Below are 21,744 nucleotides of genomic sequence, written 5' to 3'. Positions count from 1 at the left end.
ATCAGCCATCATAAATACATCCTCAGTTAAGAGCCAGGCGTGATTTATCCACAGAACATGCAGCAGCAAATGATGACCCATCTCTTTAACTACCCAGGGTTGTGAATACCAAACGAGACAGGAGATACATCACTCTGTCAGATGCATCGTCACACTTATCATACATCTACAGTACATGTTTCACATAAATATCACATCTATAGCACAGCCAGTGAGATGGTTAACTAACCTTAATCATAAAAAACTGCACTTTTTGTATGAGTAGGATTTCCAGGCTCCTGTGAGCAGATGTAAAGTAGAGTAAACATCCTGTAATTACACAACGTAATTATTTGTGCATTAAATACAAACCTGCTGTACATACAACTAAAAAAGGAACCTGCAAGTATGAATTTCGTTGGACGGTGTATACCATGTAGCCTGTACATACGACTAATAAAACTTTAAACTTGGCTCACACACAAGCAATGACAATCTACACATCACCTTCCTATTCTTTACATATCAAGATGTCCTTGTTACACCCACTTCTGTTCTCGGAAAACAGCCATAGTTTGGCCTATTTATGGGCTGAACTAAATACAACCACCATGATAAATCATCAATCTGAGGCCTTCACTCTAACTTTCCGCTCTTCTAATACAAAGGCATCTTCAGACTGGCCTTGTGCCCATGAACAATGAACAGTGCAATAACAATAATAATAATAATTTTGGGAGTGCTTATATTTGTCCTGTTTAACTCTTGTACAAGTGTTCATTGTTCCAAGTGTGTAATGGAAATGTGTTTCTTGCATATCCCAACTCCCGAGACGCCCGCAGGGAGTGGGGTTACAGCCAGGGTCACCATTGTCCAGTGCCCCAGGGCAATTGGGGTTAAGTACCTTGCTCAAGGGCAGTGACATGTTTCACCTTGTCTGCTCTGGGATTCGAACCAGCGACCTTTCGATTACTGGCCCAACCGACTAACCTCGCGGCTAACTACTGCCTCCATGTTTGGCCTTCTCTACAGACAATGCATTGAACATATTTTTTACTCAGTACTGGGATATTTTAAGGTTATCAGGAGAGGCTTTGAAAGAACTGTCATACTTCGTGTTACAGTATGGAATAAAAGTCCCTAAGTAGGAGTGTTCTTGGTTGTGAATGTCGATTGTACTATAAACGAAGGCAAACGGTTCAGCACTTGCGACGTTAAGCCACCAGCAAATTCACTATTTGACCCCTACATATAAGTAGTATGTCTCAAACAGTAACGAGGAGCAGGCTGTTGTGTCTTCACTGATGCTGGCTCAGAGAGGATATAGGCTTTCCTCTAATGTAATTTGAAGATACAGATGCTGACAGAAATTGTAAATCTTACCCTTGTCGCAGGGGCAGGGAGAAAACAGCTCCTTTTACTCTAGCTAAAAATACCCAGAAAAGTAGAACGTCCTCCAGCACTGCTTCACAGGGATCCAAATAGACTCCCGTCTCCCTAAGCATTTAAGAGGAAACCACTCTGCCATTTAGTAGAGCTAATATGATGGTTTCCCTCTACAAGAACCTCCACTTATACTTAAATTGAGCCAAAAAATCTTTATTCCTAAGTCATGAGGATAAATACTTTAAATTAAGCTAATATAAAAACACAAGAGGGTTTTGTAAGTATTGAGTAAAACAAAGTGTAAATCCTCTACAATCATTATGTAAGTGGTTCTAAAATGATACTTGCTCCACTTAAGACTACTTTCAAAAAAGGAGCACAGCTTATTCTTTTACATTTCTGTAGTGGAGCAGGTGGAGAGCTTCAAGTTCCTTGGTGTCCACATCACCAACAAACTAACATGGTCCAAGCACACCAAGACAGTCGTGAAGAGGGCACGACAAAACCTATTCCCCCTCAGGAGACTGAAAATATTCAGAAGGTAGACAGAATGTGCTCTTTGGTAAAAGGGAGTCCCTGGCGAAGGCCATGCAGCCGTAACGCGTCGGATTTTAAAAACCTTTTTCCCCATTGAACATGCCATACAAATAAAGGCATTTGAATTAATTATATGAAGAGTGCCTTGGTCCTCCTTTCTTTTTGAGCATTCTAAACAGCTTTTACCTCCAAGCCATGAGACTCCTGAACAGCTAATCAAATGGCTACCCAGACTATTTGCATTGCCCCCCCTTCTACGCTGCTGCTACTCTCTGTTATTATCTATGCATAGTCACTTAAATAACTCTACCTACATGTACATATTATCTCGACACCGCTGCCCCCACACATTGACTCTGTACCAGTACCCCCTGTATATAGCCCATCTATTGTTATTTACTGCTGCTCTTTAATTATTTGTTATTCTTATCTCTTACTTTTCTTTTGTATTTTCTTAAAACTGCATTGATGGTTAAGGGCTTGTACGTAAGCATTTCACTGTATTTGGCTCATGTGACAAATACAATTTGATTTGATTTAATTTAATGTACGGCCCCATGTCGCAAGGATCTGTACACAATTTTTGGAAGCTGAAAAAGTCCCAGTCCTTCAAAGGCCTGCATACTCACCAGACATGTCACCCAATGAGCAGGTTTGGGATGCTCTGGATCAACCTGTACAGCAGCATGTTCCAGTTCCCGTCAATATCCAGCAACTTCGCACAGCCATTGAAAGAGTGGGACAACTTTCCACAGGCCACAATCAACAGCCTGATCAACACAAGGAGATGTGTTTTGCTGCATGGTCACACCATATACTGACTGGTTTTCGGATCCAGAACCCCATCTTTAAAAAATATATATATTTATGTGACCAACACATGTATATCTGTATTCCCAGTCATGTGAAATCCATAGATTGGGGCCTAACCACCCTGCATACCACTGCTGGCTTGCTTCTGAAGCTAAGCAGGGTTGGTCCTGGTCAGTCCCTGGATGGGAAACCAGATGCTGCTGGAAGTGGTGTTGGAGGGTCAGTAGGAGGCACTCTTTCCACTGGTCTAAAAAAATAATAATATCCCAATGCCCCAGGGCAATGATTGGGGACAAGTAGGGTGCTGTCTTTCGGTTGGGACGTTAAACGGGTGTCCTGACTCTCTGAGGTCATTATGATCCCATGGCACCTATCGTAAGAGTAGGGGTGTTAACCCCGGTGTCCTGGCTAAAAATTCCTAATCTGGCCCTCAAACCATCATGGCCACCTAATAATCCCCAGTTTACAATTGGCTGATTCATCCCCCTCCACTCCCCTGTAACTATGCCCCAGGTCGTTGCTGCAAATGAGAACGTGTTCTCAGTCAACTTACCTGGTAAAATAACAGATAAATAAAACAATAAAAATGTAATTCAACTGACTAAATGTCCTTATATGAACTGAAACTTAGTAACATCTTTGAAATGGTTGCATGTTGGTTTATATTTTTATTCAGTATAGAAATCTCATTTATTCGCACCTCTGAGTCAATACATGTTATTTTATTGAAAATATGAAGAGTGGTACTCAGTGATGAGTTATGTTGGATTTTCCTCAAACATAATGCTTTGTATTCAGGACATATTTACATGTTTAATTTCTTTGCCACATTCTTTGCAGTTTTACTTTAGTGCCTTATTGCAAACAGGATGCATGTTTTGGAATATGTTTTATTCTGTACAGGCTTTCTTCTTTTCACTGTCATTTAGATTAGTATTGTGGAGTAACCACAATGTTGTTGATCTATCCTCAATGTTCTCCTATCACACCCATTAAACTCTAACCATTTTAAAGGCACCATTGGCTTCATGGTGAAAACCCTGAGCAGTGTCCTTCCTCTCTGGCAACTGAGTTAGGAAAGACACCCGTTTCTCTGTATTGACCATCCAAAGTGTAATTAATAACTTCACCATGCTCAAAGGGATACTCAACGTCTACCAATAGGTGCCCTTCTTTGCGAGGCATTGGAAAACCTCCCGGGTCAACATACAATCATTGGATAACAATATCCAACCAACAGGACATTAAAAACTGTAATATCTTATGTTTCACCGAGTCGTGGCTGAACAATGACATGGATAAAATACAGCTGGTGGGTTTTAAGCTGCATCGGCAAGATAGAGCAGCTGCCTCCGGAAAGACAAGGGGTGGCGGTCTGTGTTTATTTGTAAACAACAGCTGGTGCACGAAATCTAATATTAAGTCTCGAGGTTTTGATTGCCTGAGATAGAGTATCTCATGAAGCTGAAGACCACACTATTTACCAAGAGAGTTTTCATCAATATTGTTCATAGCTGTCTATTTACCACCACAAACCGATGCTGGCACTAAGACCGCACTCAATGAGCTGTGGAAGGCCATAAGCAAACAGGAAAATGCTCATCCAGAGGCGGCGCTCCTAGTTGCCGGGGACTTTAATGCAGGGGAACTTAAATCCATTTTATCTCATTTCTACCAGCATGTTAGATGTGCAACCAGAGAAAAAATAAAAAAGACGATCTAGACCAACTTTACTCCACACACAGAGACGCGTATAAAGCTCTCCCTCACCCTCCATTTGGCAAATCTGACCATAATTCTATCCTCCTGATTCCTGCTTACAAACAAAAACTAAAGCAGGAAGCACCAGTAACTCGGTCAATAAAGAAGTGGTCAGATGACACAGATGGTAAGCTACAGGACTGTTTTGCTAGCACAGACTGGAATATGTTACAGGATTCTTCCAATGGCATTGAGGGGTACACCACATCTTTCACTGTCTTCATCAATAAGTGCGTTGATGACGCCGTCCCCACAGTGACTATACATACATACCCCATCCAGAAGCTATGGCTTACAGGCAACATCCGCACTGAGCGATTATGTGACTTGTTAAGCACATTTTCACTCCTGAACTTATTTAGGCTTGCCAAAACAAAGGGGTTGAATAGTTATTGACTCAAGACATTTCAGCTTTTCATTTTTTATTAATTTGTTAACATTTAAATTAAACAATTTCAATTCAATATTATAGGTCATTGACTATAGGCCAGTGACACAAAATCTAAATGAAATACATTTTAAATTCAGGCTGTAACAACAACATTTGGAAAAAGTCAAGGGGTGTGAATCCTGTCTGGAGGCATTGTAATTGCAGAACATTCAAAGAAAGTATAATATACTATGTACTGTTAAAATAATTCTAGAGGGAATAGATCAGGCACTTACAGGATACAGTATACTATAATAAAGCCTTGCTGGGCTCACTGTTAGACATGAAGAACCAGCATGTGACTTGGCCAAGGTAGGAGGAGCTACTAGAGGAGAAGAGACTAGAGCAGAGCACCCAACAGCTGCAGTCAGTCAGTCACTGGACTGTACACCAAGGATGGTGGATAATTTAAGATGTGCCACTCAAGTCATCCAAAAAAAAATGCTCAGTTCTGGTCTTCTTAATGAGTTTGCTCTCCGAAAGGCACCAATGCATTAGCAGCTGGGTCTGGTCTGCTTACTTCATTGACTGTATATGACCCAGAGAAAATTAGGGTGACGCTTCTTCAGTCTCTGTGTCCAGCCACACATTGTTGCCATGGCCTCCAAAACTGACTGGATTCCCTGGCTCCACCCAACAAGACTGTGGGAGGGTACGTTTGGACTCTCTTCAAGCCTGAGTGGTCCCTCTGGTCATAAGAGGGTATAAGAGGGTAGAGAAAGAGATGTTTTCAGAGCCCCTTAACTGGCTGATCCCTAAGGAGCATTAAAGTACGAAATCGATTTTTCTTGATATAACATCTGGGATCTTGGATCCTCCTGAAGTTGGTTTTATGTGTAAATTCTGATATAGTGAGTATGAGTGAGAGTCAGGAGTTCAGCTTGTATCTGCCACGCTATCTCGCCTTGCAACTCAGCCCACTCAGCGTAGCATGGGGTCATAGTTTGTGTGTGACTGAGAGACTAACACATTTCACAGATTACAACTCATTCAAAAGCTGACAACACCGTTATACCGTACATATGTAGCAAGTGAATAATCCCATTTGTGAGTGGGATGATAAAGGATGTGTATGGATAGGTGTCTGACAGCTGACAGTATTAGTCAGAGGTACAGTAGGACTGACACAGATCATCCCCCCTCAATAAAATATGGATATATACCACCCAGCCCTAGCTATCTACCAGTATTGTTGCATGGACCAGTTTGATTTTTACCTTACATAACAGTATTTCAATGTTTGGTTTGTTAAATATAATACACATCAAATAACAGTGATGAAACTTGATTATGGCAATCATCTGTTCTTACCGGCAGTAAGATAGTGCTTATTTGCGCACATGTAGTTTTTTTAAATGAATAGTGCCTATGATGCAGCGCTGGTGCTGAAGGTGCGCACATGAAAGTAAGCATGCATGGGGCAGATACAGTGCTGTACAGTATCTGCCCACTGTTGGCTAGAGCGCACGTATAGCCTACACAATGAGACAATTATGGACAAAAGAGAAAAAGTATTTGTTAAAACGGCAAACAAGTATCGATTCCCTTCAAACATTTAGAAATGATATACTCTTTCACCTAGCAAGTTATGCATTTACAATATCCATTTTTTGCTTTCCTATTGTACTAGCTTTTGCTGGTTTGACTCAGAAAATGTATTAAACTCTTTTGTATTATTTTTTAATTTTTTAGAAAGGTAAGTATTGATGATCATGTCACCAGAATAAGATCCATTGATATTTGTTGGAAAGGAGCATCAGGCTCATCACCTTGCACTTTCACCACCCTGAAGTTGGTCATCATTTATTTAATCTGTAGTCTAATAACCTGCACGATTTCCAGACAAGTCGTAGTGGGAGGACCACACAACATTTCATCACGTGACCCCAAGTTTATTTCGATATGATGGTTATTATATCAATATTTGCGCATAAAAGCTTTCCATCACGATATGATATTTTGTCCATATCACCCAGCTCTGCCCTCATCCCCAGGCCCTTGTCAGGACGATGTCAGCCAGTCAGGGAAAGTGCTGCTGTCTGCGAACACCACTGGGTTGGAGCAGCCCAGATATACAGTATTTGTAGGGCTTTATTTACCACCGTAACAAAAAGCTTAGAGAAAATGTGAGTATTTTGAGAAATTCAAGATCAAAACAGCCATTTTATGTTCCAGGCTATTTCCGTCATTGTTTCCATCTTCTCGGAAAAAAAGAAGACTCAAGTAACAAAATTATGTTGCTCTTTTCTCTGCTCCTGCAGTGAATCTGACTGGTGCGTGCTACAATAACTATAGTATGACACAGGTTGCAATTGGAGTAATATGCGCTATTATTACCAGAGGAAGAGGATAGCCGGAGAGAGGAGCATCATGAAATGTGATTGTAATTAAGGAGGGATCATTGCTATGGCAAGCTTACAGAAACAAAACATCAGTCTAAGATTTCTCTTTCTGAAAAGAAAGCAGTTCTAGAGCAAACATGCTTTTCCTCTGGGCTGATTCAAGTGGGCGTATGAAATCATTGCGCTGCTGCTTCCAAAGGCTAACAGACCATTGGGATACTCCCTCTTCCAGTCTCTCACACACAGTAAAACCAGTACAGACGCCATACAAACTCAATGTGCATACAGAGCTTTCCCCTGCCCTCAGGGCACATCTACCTAACAAAAACACATACTGTACAGTACAGGATATTAGTGATTTACAAACAAAGCTTAGAGAAATTATTCAGGGAATCGTATACCAACTACTACAGTATGAATTGATAGTTTGATTGACTTACTAGTTGTTCACTGTTAAACATATGGGGATAATCATTAATACGGCATTAAATGTATTAGATTAATCTGTGGGAGAGATGAACTTCCTCCTGCCTTTGGATCAGGAGACTGGGAGCATCAGAGCATTAGTATTTAGCAACATGCTCAGAGCATTGCCTCCCAGTCATATAAATCCTGGCCAATGTGTAATGTCCTGCAAATCAAGTAAAAGCAATCTCAGGTCCAGCCTCTCCTCTCCTCAGCTCACAGCCATCCTTTCTCTCTCGGTCTCATCCGTCAGAAGGCCAGAGGAGGCAGGTCCCGGACTACCTGCTGTCTGCTACCAGCAGCATACTAATTGTATTATCAAGAGCACTGGAACGGAACTTATAAACAGTGGCTGCGCCCCAATGTGTGATGGACTAGGATATTTTCTAAGAATGTTAGCTAGATATGCTTACACGAGGAAAAATAAATATCTACATCACAATCACACTACTTGCGAGATATCAGCCCTGAGCATATTGCACTGCTTCGTTTCTCCACTACATCACCACATTCCTGCTGCAAGCTCTGGACCATTACACCGGATCTTCGCAGCTAGCTAGCTTCTACCGAATGGCTATTGAGGCTAACGCCCTTGTCCAGAAGCATGCACCAGTTAGTCTCGAGTTAGCCTCGAAACTAGGCCCATCTCCCGGCTAGCAAACGAATTACACCAACTACAATACCCCTCTTGTCAATTTGGCCAGGACCCTTTGTCGACATGGAGCCCCGCCGATCCATCACGACTGGTCTGCTGATCTGCTTACTCACCCGGCCTCTGCGTTGCGGATGTGGTGAAGATCCATCTGCTATCCCCGGTCCGCTAGCTTCCTGAACACTGTATCCCGCTCGCCTAGCGTAGTAATCGTCTACCGAACGGCTCCCTGTTCCATCTATTGCTGCTCATTGGACCCTATGATCACTCGGCTACACAACTGATGCCGGCTGGACCATTCATTAACACGGACCTTCATTTTGTTTATCTGTCGACCCCAGCCTCGACCCCAGCCTCGAACTGACCCTCTCTGCCCATTTATCACCATTTACCCGTTATTGTTGTTGTCTTAGCTGTTTATCCATTGTTGTCTCACCCGTTTTTGTCTTAGCTATCCCAAACAACACCTGTGATTGCTTTATGCCACTCTCTAATGTCTATATGCCTTGTATACTGTAGTTAAGGGCAGCTCTCATTGTTTCATTTTACTGCTGAGCCCCTAGTCCTGCTCAACATGTTTCAGATAGCCCCCTTGTCCCACCTCCCACACATGCGGAGACCGCACCAAGCTAAACTAGCGCCTCCAGAGATGCAACAACTCTCATTGTCACTCAATGCATAGGTTTACCCCCACTGTACTCGCACCCTACCATACCCTTGTACACTGTACACTATGCCCTGAATCTATTCTACCACGGCCAGAAATCTGCTCCTTTTATTCTCTGTTCCCAAAGCACTAGCCGACCAGCTCTTATAGCCTTTAGCCATACCCTCATCCTACTCCTCCTCTGGTAATATAGAGGTTAACCCAGGCCCAGTGTGTCCCCAGGCGCTCTTATTTGCTGACTTCTGTAACCGTAAAAGCCTTGGGTTCATGAATGTTAACATCAGAAGCCTCCTCCCTAAGATTGCTTTATTCACTGCTTTAGCACACTCCGCCAACCCGGATGCCCTAGCCGTGTCTGAATCCTGGCTTAGGAAGGCCACCAAGAATTCTGATATTTTATATCCCCAATTACTACATTTTCCGTCAAGACAGAACTGCTAAAGGGGGTGGAATTGCAATCTACTGTAGAGATAGCCTGCAGAGTTCTGTCATACTATCCAGATCTATGCCCAAACAGTTTGAGCTACTTTTAAAGATCCATCTCTCCAGAAATAAGTCCCTCACTGTTTCCGCTTTTTATAGACCCCCCCTCTGCTCCCAGCTGTGCCCTGGACACCATATGTGAATTGATTGCCCCCCATCTATCGTCAGAGTTCGTACTGCTAGGTGACCTAAATTGGGATATGCTTAACACCCGGCAGACCTACAAACTAAGCTAGCGGTCCTCAATCTCACAAAAATGATCAAATAACCTACCAGGTACAATCCTGACCAGCTTGCCCTCTAAATACACCTCTGCTGTTTTCAACCAGGATCTCAGCGATCATTGCCTGCATCCGTTATGGGTCAGCGGTCAAACGACCACCCCGCATCACTGTCAAACGCTCCAAAAAACACTTCCACGAGCAGGCCTTTCGAATTGACCTGTCCCAGGTATCCTGAAAGGATATTGACCTCATACTGTCAGTAGATGAGGCCTGGTTATTCTTTAAAAGTGCTTTCCTCACCATCTTAAATAAGCATGCCCCTTTCAAAAAATGTAGAACTAAGAAAAGATATAGCCCTTGGTTCACTCCAGACTTGACTGCCCTTGACCAGCACAAAAACACCCTGTGGCGTACTGCACTAGCATCGAATATTCCCTGCGATATGCAACTTTTCAGGGAAGTCAGGAACCAATACACAGTCAGTTTGAAAAAACTAGCCTTTGCTTTCCTAACAGAAATTTGCATCCTGCAGCACTTTTTCAAAATTCTTCGGGGGCACTAAGTCCATGGAGAATAAGAGCACCTCCTCCCAGCTGCCCACTGCACTGAGACTAGGAAACAGTGTCACCACTGATAAATCCACGATAATTGAGAATTTCAATAAGCATTTATCTACGGCTGGCCATATTTTCCTACCCCAACCCCGGCCTACAGCTCTGCACCCTCCACAGCAACTAAATGGTGCCTTGGTTTCTCTAATGACTTGCCTGGTTCACTAAATACTTCTGAGAGTTCAGTGTGTCAAATCGGAGGGCCTGTTGTCCGGACCTTTGGCAGTCTCTATGGGGGTGCCACAGGGTTCAATTCTCAGGCAGACTATTTTCTCTGTATATATCAATGATGTCGCTCTTGCTGTGGGTGATTCCTTGATCCACCTCTACATAGACGACACCATTCTGTTTACATCTGGCCCTTCTTTGGACACTGTGCTAACAAACCTACAAATGAGCTTCAACGCCATACAACTTCCTATTTTGCAACAAAGCCTCCTTCACTCATGCTGCCAAACTTACCCTCATAAAACTGACTATCCTACCAATCCTTGACATCCTCGGCAATGTTATTTATGCTGCAGTAGTTTGTGTGTCGGGGGGCTAGGATCAGTCTGTTATACCTGGAGTATTTCTCCTGTCTTATCCTTTGTGAATTTAGGTATGCTCTCTCTAATTCTTTCTTTCTTTCTCTCTCTCTCGGATGACCTGAGCCCTAGGACCATGCCTCAGGTCTACCTGGCCTGATGACTCCTTGCTGTTCCCAGTCCACCTGGCCGTGCTTCTGCTCCAGTTTCAACTGTTCTGCCTGCAGTTATGGAAACCTGACCTGTTCACCGGACCTGCTACCTTGTCCCAGACCTGCTGTTTTCAACTCTCTAGAGACAGCAGGAGCGGTAGAGATACTCTGAATGATCAGCTATAAAAAGCCAACTGACATTTACTCCTGAGGTGCTGACCTGTTGCACCCTCAACATCCACTGTGATTATTATTATTATTATTTGACCCTGCTGGTCATCTATGAACATTTGATCTTGGCCATGTTCTGTTATTATCTCCACCCAGCACAGCCAGAAGAGGACTGGCCACCCCTCATAGCCTGGTTCCTCTCTAGGTTTCTTCCTAGGTTCTGGCCTTTCTAGGGAGATTTTCCTAGCCACTGTGCCACACCTGTATTGCTTGCTGTTTGGGGTTTTAGTCTGGGTTTCTGTACAGCTTATGTAAGAAGGGCTTTATAAATACATTTGATTTACAAATTAGCCTCCAACACCCTACCTGGCTCCAGGTCATCTACAAGTCTTTGCTAGGTATAGCTCTGCCTTATCTCAGCTCACTGGTCACCAATACACACCCGTAGCACGCGCTCCAGCAGGTATATTTCACTGGTCATCCCCAAAGCCAACAACTCATTTGGCTGCCTTTCTTTCCAGTTCTCTGCTGCCAATGACTGGAACGATTTGCCAAATAAATAAATCACTGAAGTTGGATACTTATCTCCCTTACTAACTTTAAGCGTTAGCTGTCAGAGCAGCTTACCGATCGCTGCAGCTGTATACAGCCCATCCAATCAACTACCTACCTCATCCCCATATGTTTTTGTTTTTCTGCACACCAGTATTTGTACTTGCACATCCTCATCTGCACATATATCACTCCAGTGTAAATTGCTAAATTGTAATTACTTCGCCACTATTGGCCTATTTGTTGCCTTACCTCCTTACTTCATTTGCACACACTGTATACAGATTTTTTCTATTGTGTTATTGACTGTACGTTTGTTTATCCCATGTGTAACTCTGTCATTGTTTTTGGCCCACTGCTTTGCTTTATCTTGGCCAGGCCGCAGTTGTAAATGAGAAATTGTTCTCAACTGGCCTACCTGGTTAAATAAAGGTGAAAAAATGTAATATTTAAATACTGTTGTGGATCCCTTTCTTATCTACATGTCTGTTTTTGACTAATTGTATTTGGATATAGTTAACATATTGTATTTGGAACACTCAAAGACAATGTCCTTGTGAATGTTTTATTAATCATAAAAACCATCATAACTGAGTCAAACCTTCTCTGTCTCTGAAGGCAGAAGTTCAGTGGGAGGGCATGTTGTTGGCCCATTGTTTCCACATCACTGACTTTGCATTGCCCACCGTTTCCTGGACTTATAAGGATGGACAGCAGGAGCAGGCTGGGCCACTTCTGTTACCACAGGTTCAGAGCTGCCACTGCCTGCAAGGTCATCCTTATAAAAATATTCACTGCTGTGCTTTTAACATTTGAACCAAAGTCTGCTTTCAAATGTCAGATAAACAATGTCACTATAAAGAGCTATATTCACTGTAAAAGCACTAAAATGGGCACTTAACTGTGTACGTTCAGTATGAGACAACTTGCTATAAAACAATAGAGGAAAGCAGAGGCAGGAAAATAGATTGAGAAGGATGACGGATCCAGTTTCACAAAGTGTGCCTGAAAAATTTAAAAAACACCCATCAGTAAAACTACCATATTGGTTTTACTGCTTCAGTGAGGGTGCTTGGTGTAGGAGTGCATTATAAAACTGTAAAGGTTATACATTGTATTAATAACCTGAGACCTTCTGCTATTTCTGTACTTTGAACAAACTGAAGAAGTGAAAAGGTAACAGTAACAACCACTGCTTTGAGAGGATCCCTGTTAATTTGGTGTTCAGCTGGTATGACCTGTCCTTTTATCTAGACACTACTACTGCTTGTACAGCCATTCCAGCCTTGCTACAGACGATTACTGCTGTGGAGTAATTATCTTCTCACAGGACTCACTTGGTCTGAAAACAAAGTAAAACTTTCTTACACATAGTTGGAGGCTAAGTAACCAAACAAAACTTCACAAGACAGCCAGCCAGCCGGCCAGCAGATTAAGTACTCAGGCAAGACTCCTTTCCACACACGCAATTAGGAAGACAGCTATTTACTGTGTTCAGCTATGTTCCCTCTCCAAATGATTCATGATTGGTCAACAAACACACAGTATCTCTATGCCACTTCTAGCAGCTTTGTTTTCCTCTCAGCAGCACGGTTTGAGAGCAAAGGAGAATCAAATGTTTAAATTGTCTGGGAAAGGCGTAAACAAACAGCTTCTCCTACTACAAAATATTATCCACTTCAGAAAGTTCTCCTAAAGGGTACCGTGTGCTGGAGGCCTGCTGACAAACTGGAAGCCGTTTCTGAAGATAGCTACGCAAAGACACACTTGGCTGATTTATTTTTCTCCAATATTCCATATACAATCTCTTTAGAGGACACACAAAATATCAAAAGGCATGTATCCCATTCCTACCATGACAGCTCGGTATTGCCAATACTCTCATTTGAAATAAGGACTTGTTTTATGTAACATGAATATTTCGTATTCAGTGAAAATTAGCACCAACCATGTTCATTAACATCTGACAACACACGTTTTAGCAAAACATCAAGAACACAATATGGCAGAAACTGAGTGAATGAGGAAGAACATAGCCTTCTCCCAATTACTGAGCATTTCACCCATATGATTTCACCTCTTTTTCTTATCATTAGTCTCAGATGGGGTCTGGGTGTGTCACAGGCGGACATCTGAGAACCATTAACTCCACTGCCAGCATCCACGCTTTCCCTCTGATTCAAGCCCACCAACCAGAGCACCAATGACCTGTGCTGGCCACATTTCCAAACATACTTTATGAAAAGAACAGAGAAACTCCCTAAAAATATCAGCTTCCACAATGTAGCAGAGAGGAAAGGTAATCTACTTGATTGTGTTAACTCCTTGGCATACAGCTCCATCACAGAATTGGATACTGTTGTGAACTGCAATTCACACATTTTGAGAGTCATCTAGGTCACCAGAACTACCTTTTAAGCACTTTTCCCCTCAACTGCATTTATGCCCTGCGACCAGACCCTAGGCCTAGCCCTGTTTCTGATTAAGAAAAACAAACATCCAGCAGAAATCCACCGAAACATCTGATCACCATGATTAGACTCCCACAGTCATTGTGCAACACCTGCTTTAGATCTGAAGAGTCATCTGAGGAGAGCTAACGTGTGGTGATTATGTGGATGTGCTATAGGGGAGAGTACAAATGAGCCACTCCAGGACAGGGCTGGTGACTGGACTGATGGACCCACTAAGGCGGTACGAGAGGATTGAGAGGATTGAGCTACAGGATTAGTTTCAAGTTTTATTAGTCGTATGTAGAGGATACACATGGTATTTACCATCCAAATAAATGCTTACGAGGCTCCTTCTCGACAACGCAACAAAAAATTCAAGATAAGAAAATGAAAATAAAGTTAAAAAATGGCTCAGTAGAATATACAGTACCAGTCAAAAGTTTGGACACTGACTCATTCAAGGGTTTTTATTTTTACAATTTTCTACATTGTAGAATAATAGTGAAGACATCAAAACTATGAAATAACACATATGGAATCATGTGCTAACCAAAAACAAATCAAAATATATTTTATATTTGAGATTTTTCAAAAGGAGCCACCCTTTGCCTTGATGACAGCTTTGCACACTCTTTGCATTCTCTCAACCAGCTTCACCTGGAATGCTTTTCCAACAGTCTTGAACGAGTTATGTTGAGCACTTGTTGGCTGCTTGGCATCTTCAGTGGATCTGTTGGAGTGGTAGGGAAATTCCGGTGGGTCCAGGCATAGATATGGGCCATGACCAGCCTCTCAAAGCACTTAATGATGACAGGGGTGAGTGCAATGGGGAGATAATAATTTGGGCATTTCACATTGGTTTTCTTGGGGACTGGGAGGATGAAGAAAGTGGGGACTACAGCTTGGGACAGGGACAGGTTGAAGATGTCTGAGAAGACGCCCGCCAGCTGGTCAGCGCACACTCTGAAGACGTGGCCAGGGATGCCATCTGGGCCTGGGCTTAGTGAGTATTCACGCAAGGGTTTTCCTCATGTTAGCCTCGGAGAGAGAAAGCACCTGGTCATCCGGAACGGTGAGAGCCTTCCTGAATGGCTCTATTTTCTGCCTTAAAGCGAGCATAAAATGTGTTAAGTTCCTTGGAGGGAGGCTACGGTGGGAACCACACAGCTGGATTTGCCTTTGTAGTCAGTGATAGCCTGTAGTCCTTACCACGTGTCGAGAGTCTGAGTTATCACATATTGATTAAAGTTTGAGTTTGCATGGTCTTTTTGCACCCCTAATGGATTTGCGCCGCTCGTACCTGCTTGCCCTGAGCCACCGAGTTGTCAGGGTTCATTCTGCTGACACTGAATGCTGCAGTATGGGCTCTCATCATGGTACGAATTTCATTCAGGGTTTTTGGTTGGGGTATGTCCGGATTGTTATTGTGGGTATACCATCAACACAATTCGTAACGAAGCCTGTGAGATTCCTGTGATATTCCTCAATGTTTGATGGATGAGTCTTGGTGGGATGAATCTTTGAACATTTACCAATCAATATTCTCAAAACAGTCCTGCAACATTGAGTCTGCCTCCTCTGTCCAGCGATTAGGGATTTGAGCACATGAAGGATGCTGCCACACTTAGTTAAGGACTCGCAGGCACACTATTTCATGCTTCACATCTGAAGGTTACCATAGCAACAACATTTTGGGGCAATTCCCAGGTCAGGTGGCTTCTGTCAGCGCCGTGCAGTGAGAAAACCCTTAAAGGCCTTCGCTGTGCAGTCAGACATTCACAGCACAGGCCCAAGCAAAGACTAACAAAAGCCACTTAATATAATTCTTGACATGAGTCAACTGTCAGTGTTTCCCCTGTATGCAAATCACTGCCATTTAAAAAAAATATATATAGAGCGTGTACAAAACATTAAGAACACGTTCTCGTTCCATGACAAAGACTGACCAGATGAATCCAGGTGAAAGCTATGATCCCTTATTGATGTCCCTTGTTAAATGCACTTGAATCAGTGTAGATGAAGGGGAGGACACAGGTTAAAGAATAATTTGTAAGGCTTGAGACAATTGAGACATGGGTTATGTACAGTATATTATGTGTGCTATTCAGAAGGTGAATGGGTAAGATAAAATATTTACGTGCCTTTGAACCTTTACACAAACCGGTTTGTGTAAAGAACCTCAACATTGCTGGGTTTTTCACGCTCAACTAGGGCTGGGTGGTATACTGTATTTTTTTACGATATACCGGTATTGATGCACGGACTGGTTTGTTTTTTTAACTTTACCTTCTATAACCATATTTGAATGTTTGGTTTGTGAAATGTGATACGCCGTGTGTAACGTCCATTTTTATAGTTTACTTCGCCCCCTATCATTCAAGGAGCGCATTTGTTGTTCCTTGACCACGAGACACTTGCGTTTGGTCTTCATGGTCAATGCACCACAGGCAACAATGTCGATGACAACAATGCTGTTTCCACTTTACTTCTTAATATAAATCCACTAGCATTCTATAATTACACTATTAGTTTGTGTTTCTTAATTCTGCAAACATCTAGTTTGTCTTTTCTTAGCAAGTTTGGCCTAAGTCGTGTAAGCCGCTAATGCTGATTGCTAGTGAGCTGGCTAGTCAGAACAAACATAATTATCAATGCAGCCTGATAACACCAGTGACAGTGTAGACCTAAAATCAGCATGTTTGTGCAACTGTATCTTCTAAATCAAAGAGGAATATGCAAAGCATGAGTATGTTAGCATGAACTAGGTAAGATGAAAACATTAAAATGTAGCCAAAGATTATAGTATCCCCTAGAAAACACTTAACACTTCGGTTTCTACCCTAACTCGTCTCTGGCATTTTCCTTGGTTGTCATGTCAAACACCGTATTCAATGTGCCCAATATTATATTTTAACTATAGAATTAGTATAATCATTCTATTTCCATGATTCCAACAGTTCACCCAAATCGCAATTGCAACTTTGTGAAAAAAAACTATGTAGTACTAAAAACAACATAAGATAGAAAACACACTGAAAAAATATGTATAAATAAGAAGAACACGAGAAATAAGCAAGCTATATACAGGGTCAGTTCCAATACCATATTTGCAATGTGAAGGGATACTGGAGTGATATAGGTAAGGTATAGACGTATAGGGGTAAGGTGACTAGGCATCAACATATGATAAACAGAGTAGCAGCAACGTACTGTATATGCTGACTGTATGTGAGTGTGTATGCGTGTGTGGAGTCAGTATAAATATGTGCATGTTATGTGTGAGTAAATTAAGCGAGTGTGAGTGTGTGTGTGAGTGTGTAGAGTCCTGTGAGTGTGCATAGAGACAGTGTATCCATTTTGTTAGCTATTTAGCAGTCTTATGGCTTGGGGACAGAAGCTGTTGAGGAGCCTGTTGGTGTCAGACTTGATGCACCGGTATCGCTTGCCATGCAGAAGCAGAGAGAACAGTCTATGGCCTGGGTGGCTGGAGTCTAACAATTTCCGGGCCTTTCTTTTACACTGCCTGATAAATAAGTCCTGGATGGCAGGGAGCTAGGCCACAGTGATGTACTGGGCTGTCCGCAACACCCTCTGTAGGGCCAAGTGATCGAGGGCGGTGCTGTTGCCATACCAAGCCGTGATGCAGCCAGTCAAGATGCGGTCAATGGTGAAGCTGTCGAAGGTTTTGAGGATTTGAGGACCCATGCCAAACCTTCAACCGCCTGAGAGAGAATAGGCGCTGTCGCTCCTTCTTTACGACTGTGCGTGGAACATTTTAAGTCCATAGTGATTTGGACACAGAGGAACTTGAAGCTGCCCCCTCTCCCCCTTTCCTGTAGTCCACGATCAGCCCCTTGGTATTTCTGACGTTGAGGGAGAGGTTGTTGTCCCAGCACCACACTGCCAGGTCATTGACCTCCTCCCTGTAGGCTGTCAAATTGTCACCGACCACTGTCATGTCATCAGCAAACTTGATGATCGTGTAGGAGTCATGCGTGACCACGCAGTTGTGGGTGAACAGGGAGTACAGGAGGGGACTAAGCACACACCCCTGTGGGACCCCCGTGTTGAGGATCAGCATGGTGGAGGCGATGTTGCCTACCCTCATCACCTAGGGTCGGCCCGTCAGGAAGTCCAGGATCCAGTTGCAGAGGGAATTGTTCAGTTCCAGGGTCCTAAGTTTGGTTACAAGCTTGGGAAGGGACAATGGTGTTCAATACTGAGCTGTAAATGAACAGCAACTAAGGTATTCATCTTATCTAGGTGGGTGAGGGCAATTGAGTGCAACTGAGGTTGCATTGTCTATAGATCTGTTGGGGCGGTATGCAAATTGGAGTGGGTCTCGGGTATTTAGGATGGAGTTGATGTGTGCCATAACCATCCTTTTGAAGCGCTTCATGATTACAGATGTGAGTGCAAGAGGGCTGTAGTCTTTTTGGCATGAGGCCTCAGTTCTTGGGAACAGAAATGATGGTGGTCAGCTTTAGGGATGTGGGGAATACAGACTAGAACAAGGAGAGATCGAAAATGACCGTGAGTATGCCTGCCAGCTGTTCTGCGCATGCTCCGAGAACACACCCTGGAATACTGTGCCAGTGTTGACCTGATTAAAGACAAGATCACCCAGTCCTCTGGGTCACTGAGGGCCCTCATGCACAGCACAGTGTTGTTAAAGCGTGCATAAAATGCATTGAGTTCGTCTGGTAGAGAGGCATCGTTGGGCAGATCATGGCTGTGTCTTCCTTTGTAATCCGTATTGGACTGTAGCCCGTCACATGCGACAGGTGTCAGAGCCTTTGTAATATCATTTCACCTTATTCCTATATTGTCCTTTCGCCCGTTTGATGACTCTGCAGGGGTCGAAGCAGGAGTTCTTGTACTTGTTCCTGTCTTCAGCCTCAGGGTTGTCTGTATATGTGTAGATGTATGCCCCAGGAAGACCCCAACTGCTGAATTCCCTTGATGAGAGAGAAAATACCAAAGCCTTACCTTATTGCTGAATCATAAAATGGCCAAGGATTTAAGCAGGTTTTTACAGCTGGAAAGAAACAAAGACCCAGTAAGCTACAGGAAGGAAATATGCACGGCTGACAATGTTGCTGAATCACCACTTCTCAGAAGAGCAAATTCTCCTACTAAAAGACAACCCATAACCATTCCATAAGAGCCATAATTGTCTCAAAACATACACTTAATGATCAAGCAAAGCAGTGTGTGGTTTATCTTCAGTGCATTCTTAGATGACACAGTAACATAAAATGGAAAAGTAATTGCCATATACACTACCGGTCAAACGTTTTAGAACACCTACTCATTTCAAGGGTTTTTCTTTATTTTTACTATTTTCTACATTGTAGAATGATAGTGAAGACATCAAACCTACAAAATAACACATGGAATCATGTGGTAACCAAAACAATTGTTAACAAATGAAAATATATTTTATATTTGAGATTCTTCAAAAAGCCACCCTTTGCCTTGACAACAGCTTTGCACACTCTTGGGATTCTCTCAACCAACTTCACGAGGTTGTCACCTGGAATGCATTTCAATTAACAGGTGTGCCTTCTTGAAAGTTAGTTTGTGGAATTTATTTCCATCTTAATGCATTTGTGCCAATCAGTTGTGCATTGACAAGGTGTGTGTGTGTGTGTGGGGGGGGGGGGGGGGGGGCAAGTCCAAGAGGAATATTAAAAGACCAAGTCCATATTATGGCAAGAACAGCTCAAATTAGCAAAGGGAAACGACAGTCCGTTGTTACTTTAAGACATGAAGGTCAGTCAATACGGAACATTTCAAGAACTTTAACATCTCTTCCAGGGCTGTCGCAAAAACCATCAAGCCCTATGCAGCTCTCTGCTGCAGAGGATATGTTTGTTTAGTTGAGTTTACAGCCTCAGATATTTCAGCCCAAATAAATGCTTCACAGAGTTCAAGTAACAGACATCTCAACATCAACTGTTCATAGAACACTGTGCAAAGAAACCACTACTAAAGGACACCAATATAAAGAAGAGACTGCTGGGCCAGGAAACACAAGCAATAGACTGGTGGAAATTTGACCTTTGGTCTAATGAGTTCAAATTTGAGATTTTTGGTTCCAACCACCGTGTCTTTGTGAGAAGTAGAGTAGGTGAACGGAGGATCTCCGCATCTGTGGTTCCCACCATGAAGCATGGAGGTGGTGGTGTTATGGTGTGGGGGTGCTTTGCTGGTGACACTGTCTGTGATTTATTTAGGATTAAGGGCACACTTAACCAGCATGGCTACCACAGCATTCTGCAGCGATACGCCATCCCATCTGGTTTGGCCTTAGTGGGATTATCATTTATTTTTCAACAGGACAATGACCCAACACACCTCCAGGCTGTGTAAGGGCTATTTGACAAAGAAGAAGAGTGATGGAGTGCTGCATCAGATGACCTGGCCTCCACAATTCCAGACCCCAACCAAATTGAGATGGTTTGGGATGAGTCGGACCACAGAGTGAAGGAAAAGCAGCCAACAAGTGCACAGCATGTGGGAACTCCTTCAAGACTGTTGGAAAAACATTCCAGGTGAAGCTGGTTAAGAGAATGCCAAGAGTGTGCAAAGCTGTCATCAAGGCAAAGGGTGGCTATTTGAAGAATTTGTTTAACACTTTTTTGGTTACTACACATTTCTATACGTGTTATTTTATAGTTTTCATGTCTTCACTATTATTCTACAATGTAGAAAATTGTACAAATAAAGAAAAACCCTTGAATGAATAGGTGTTCTAAATCTTTTGACCGGTAATGCATACTGAGACAAAAACAAAATAAACAACATAAATAGACATATTACATTAAGATTTCCCAACAGCTCAAAAGGTAACATCACTAGGTAAGCTAAAAGCTTAGCTGTGAAATGATCAACGGTTTATCAATGATTTAATCTGTGCAAGACAAACATTTTCACTAAACGCTGAGTTGTTGCCATGTGTTTCTGTCCTGCTGTGATAGCTGTTCTCCTTGTGCTGTAACTGTTCTCTATTAACTTTAGTGTTTGTCATATTTACCCATCCTTCTGTGTTGTGATGTCTGTCTTATCCTGTTATTTCAAATATTTTTTTGTTATATTATTTTTAATGCACCGTACATCCCAGTTTTCATAGGCCATGTGGTAATTGTTAATAAGAATTTGTTCATAATTGATCCCCCCCCCCCCCAAAAAAAAGGATGTAATTACAGAGGATAATATTGCATATTTACTAAATGTGTCACTGTGAGTGGGTAGTGTTAGAAAACAATCACACACTTGCGGAGGAATGTCTGATTCCGAGGGGCCTTACAATTACAAGGCAATCATTATGACAGCGTGGGTGCAGTTGAATGTCACAGTGTGCATGCTTCACACACAAAGGCTGTTTGAGGTGATCATTAGAAGTTGGACAGGGCCAAAGCAGGACAGGGTTCTCCACTGGGTCAGAGATAGGAACTCCCCTCATCACAGGTTCAGGCACACAGGCTGCAGGAAGAATGCCTGAGGCCAAGTGCTCCCCTGAACCCCTCTATTTAA

General features: G+C 42.7%; 1 protein-coding gene across 4 annotated transcripts in view; it reads right to left on the bottom strand.

Moving 5' to 3' along the window:
* The window catches only part of LOC110520933 (talin-2), a 154,908-nt gene that overhangs the window by 91,612 nt on the left and 41,552 nt on the right, over positions 1 to 21,744 (bottom strand). Inside the window, exon 2 of one of the 4 annotated variants that reach the window (XM_036975465.1) lies at positions 19,195 to 19,243. The exons of the other annotated variants lie outside the window; for them this stretch is intronic. The gene's annotated coding sequence lies outside the window, so the exon portion shown is untranslated. The remainder of the gene's footprint in view (positions 1 to 19,194; positions 19,244 to 21,744) is intronic. 4 annotated transcript variants of the gene reach the window in all.

This window comes from Oncorhynchus mykiss, chromosome 1 (genome assembly GCF_013265735.2).
Source record: "Oncorhynchus mykiss isolate Arlee chromosome 1, USDA_OmykA_1.1, whole genome shotgun sequence".
NCBI classification, from domain to species: Eukaryota; Metazoa; Chordata; class Actinopteri; order Salmoniformes; family Salmonidae; genus Oncorhynchus; species Oncorhynchus mykiss.
The sequence above is the reverse complement of the archived record's forward strand: the minus strand, read 5'-3'. Positions and strand labels throughout refer to the sequence as shown.